This window comes from Psammomys obesus, unplaced genomic scaffold (genome assembly GCF_907164565.1).
Source record: "Psammomys obesus unplaced genomic scaffold, mPsaObe1.curated_primary_1811, whole genome shotgun sequence".
NCBI classification, from domain to species: domain Eukaryota; kingdom Metazoa; phylum Chordata; class Mammalia; order Rodentia; family Muridae; genus Psammomys; species Psammomys obesus.
In genome coordinates this window covers 7,629,547-7,633,517 of record NW_026596109.1, presented here as the reverse complement: position 1 = coordinate 7,633,517, position 3,971 = coordinate 7,629,547, and positions in this window count along the sequence as shown.

Below are 3,971 nucleotides of genomic sequence, written 5' to 3'. Positions count from 1 at the left end.
GTGTGTGTGTGTGTGTGTGTGTGTGTGTGTGTGTGTGTGTGTGTGTGTCTCATGGTGCATGACTGGAAGTCAGAGGATAACTTGATAACTTGAGGGAGTTGGTTCTCTCCTTTGACCACGTGTGCCCTGGAAATCTAAATCAGGCTGTTAGGCATAGCAGCTAGAATCTTTACCTACTGAGCCATCTTGCTGCTTCCTGGCATGCATAGTACTGGTTGCTGGTAGCCAGGCTTATAGTAAAACCCAGTAGCAAGAATTAGAGTAAAAGATTTGAAAAACATGGCAGTTTGCCCCCCAAATCAACATGCTTAAGCTTGAGTTAAAAAGGGGGTGGGGGCAAGTTTGTAAAAGAGATTAATTCCCTTAAAAACAAATCAAGTGCACTATAAAAGCAGGAAAGATAGAACTGTTGGAAATTAAAGACATCGGCTGAACTCCACCCATCACAGCATCTAATGGCAGAAAAGTTTTAAATAGAACACTTTGCATCTGTCGGCCACAGTATGTGAATAAAAAACACACCTGGAGTGGTATAGCATGGCTGTCCTCTGAGAGGCTCCACCTGCAGATGGAAACATGTGAGACTCACAGCCAAACTTCAGGCGAGGGAGGAGAGCCTTGTGGTAGAGTTGGGGAAAGGATACAAGGACCTAGATGGGGCAAGAACTCCACAGGAAGACCAACAGAGTTAACTAACCAGGGCTCAGGGGAACTTATGGAGACTGAAGCACCAACCAAGGACCATGCATAGACTGGGCCTAGGCACCCTACACAGATGTAGCCAATGGGCTGTCTCTGGCATGGACTCTGTTGCTTGCTTTTTGATTTCTTCCCTCTAGCTGGGCTGCCTTGCCTGGCCTCAGTGGAAGAGGGTGAGCTAAAAAATCCTGTGTGACTTGATGTACTGGGGTGGGTTGATGGAGGGGGTCCCCTTTTTTGAGGAGTAGGGAAGATGAGATAGGGGAAAGGAGGAGGGAGGGTGGGACCGGCAGGAGAAAAGGGAAGGAGGCTACAATTGGGATGTAAAGTGAATAAAGAAAACAAAGCAATACTCAGGAACAGTTTCAGAGAACTGTTTTGGTTTGTTGTGGGAGAAAGGGGTATTAATTTATGCTCCTGGGGAGGTGGCCAGGTTCTGTGTACCATTGGCCAGGATGGGGGTGTTGGAAGGTGCTTCATTTGCATACTCAGGGGCTCTAGGGTGTGTGTGTGTGTGTGTTAGAAACACACCTTATGAGGTCAAACAAGGAGTGAAGCCTGATAACTGTCAGGGTAAAAGTCTTGATGGTGGAGGAGCTGGCTTTGCAGCTCTAGGTTGGGAAGGGGATGATAGCAAACTCCTGCTGAGAGGGTTAGGCTATACTAATATTAGAGCTTTCTGGGGTTGAAGCTTCCTTAGAGGTGAAGCTTCCTCGACCTTTCACCATAACCCTGGGCCATGTGGTCAGTGAGGGAAGTGTGTGCTCCTGCTTCATAATGGACTTAGGGGCTGCTGCAGTGGTATTTTTAAGGGCTGAGGATGATGCTCAGCTTGGTAGCAGCTCCTGTCATCATCCTTACAATGCTCTTTTTATATGGATGCAGAAAACAAGAATTAAGGAGTCATGGATGCTTCTACCTAGATTTGAAAGTCCTGGGAAGCCAGGCAAGTGTGGCAGGGCCAGAGTCCCTGAGAGCATGATGCCATGAGAGTCTGAAATGAAAACCCTGGGATATGAGAGATGCCAGGACCATGGAAGGTCTACTGAGGAAAGCCACAGACAGTGAGTGGGGCGAGCAGAAAAAGAGGCCACGTGGTGGCAAACAGTAAGTCCCTGGGGGCCAGGGCTCTCCAATGCTTGACAGACCGCATGCCTCAGATGGTGGATGTAGAGTTACAGCGTTGGGTTTTTCCCTGGTGGGTTTTGGAGCCATCGCTCTTTTCTATGGCCTTATTCTTTTTCGGAAGAGTTTGCCTTGTGTCTTAGAGGAAACTTTCAACTTAAGCTCTTGAACAATTTTAGAACTATTGTGACTTCAAAGACTCCTAGGGAATTGAATAAATGCATTTTACATTATGATACTGTCACCACCATTTAGGACCAAAGGTGAAAAGTTATGGCTTCAATATGAACTGTACCTCACAGGCTCTTAATCTGAATGCTTGGTCCTTAGGTGGTGGTGGTGTTCGGGAAAGCTGTTTTCTATTTTCTGTAGTTGATAGGAAGCAGTCCAGGGAAATAGGTCACTAGGGGAATGCCTTGGAGGCTGTGCTTGGTCTCCAGTTCTTTCTTTACTCTGTTCCAGTTGGTCTCCATGACCGACAGCATCCTTCTCCATACATTTCTTCTGTTGTGGTGTTCTGTCTACATGTGGTGTGAACTGTGCGCTGAACCTATGAAGCCATGATTCAAAATAAAGCCTTCTCCCCTTAGACTGAACCAATCAAAAGTACTCCTTTCTCCCTCAAAGGGAGCCTGAAAATACTTTTGTATGTGGTCCAGGCTGGCCTTGAGCTTGAGATCCTATGACTCAGCCTCCAGAGAACTGAGATTATAGGTGTGCACAACGGCCAGTGGTGATTGGTGCTTTTGAGAAGCAATGCTGAGGATTGGCGCGCTGTGGACATTTGAGGCACAGCAGCCTGAGCTACACAAAGTTCTGTCACTTACCAATGTGTGGCTCTAGAAAAGGTGCTGTGCTTCTCAGCTCCTCAGACCATTCTGTGTAAAGAGAGGAGAGCTGTAAGGGGGGGGGGTAGTAAGGGCTGGGGCTTGCTTGGCACTGGGCAGATTTTCCACAGTTTTATCCTATGATGAGACTGTGAGAAGAAGCTGGATGGAGAACCATGAAGCTGTCAGAGTTGATCAAAAGGCTATATTCTCTCTCAGGGTATCCTAGGGCCAGACTTAGTCAAATCTGAAATGATTGCCTTAAAGGCCCGCTTGGAATACTCAGCACATTCCACCTTCCTCTGTAGTCTCCAAGACTCCTTTTCCAGGAGTCTTCCATCTCACAGGTGGCTGGAAAGTAGCTGTTCTCCAAATGCCAAATAATTCTCAGCGACGGTGATAATGACCATCATAGCATAAGGACACTAATAGCAGGTTTTAACAAGGCCCCATAGTGCCCACAAATAGGTGTCATCACACGCTACCCGCAGTGCCACGGGATGCTCATTTTGTCCCCATGCAGCTCTGACCCAATTGCAGAAGCGGATGAAGCAGATGCAGAACTTTGGGGGAAGGCAGAGCGCCTGTTCTCAGGGCTCCCTCATTCCGCTGAGGTCCTCGGAACATTATCAGTCTCTGTTGGCCAGGAGGTGAGGGAGTCAGCGGCCAAGCCTTGGCCCCCATCTCCTTGCCAGGCTTCTTGTCAATACCTGTTGACATTTTCCTGAGTAATTGTTCCAGGCACCTCGGTATTTTTCTTCATATCACGAGATAGATTAAGGGGGCTCTATTGATTTTGTGGTTTCATGTGTGAAAGATCTAATCTTAATCCTCCACTGTTCATTTTCCTTAACCTTTTAATAACATGATAGGGAAGCAACCTGTCACAATGGAAATTGTTTCTGAGGCATGTTGCCATAAGTACATGCCACAGTTGGTATTATTTTATGGGGGCAGCCATAGTTTTGGAATAATAATAATGATGATGATAACATTCGCAGGGTGCATGCCATTTACAAGGCACTCTCCCACATCAACTTATTCAATCCTGACAGCAGTCCAGATGGGCTAGAGTTACTTTCTTCCTTTTGATTTATTTATTCCCAGAGTCCTTCCACAATGTGAATTATTATCATTACTTGCCACGTCACAGATAAGGGGTCTGCACTGCCCAAGGTCACACAGCTCCCAGAGACAAGGTAAGGAAGGAGTCAGGGTGGTCAGTCCCCAGGTTTTGCCAAGGGTCCCTGTGTCACCTTGGACATGAGACACAGACTGTCTGTGCATTTCTTCATCCATGCAACGGGAAGGATGTCTGCA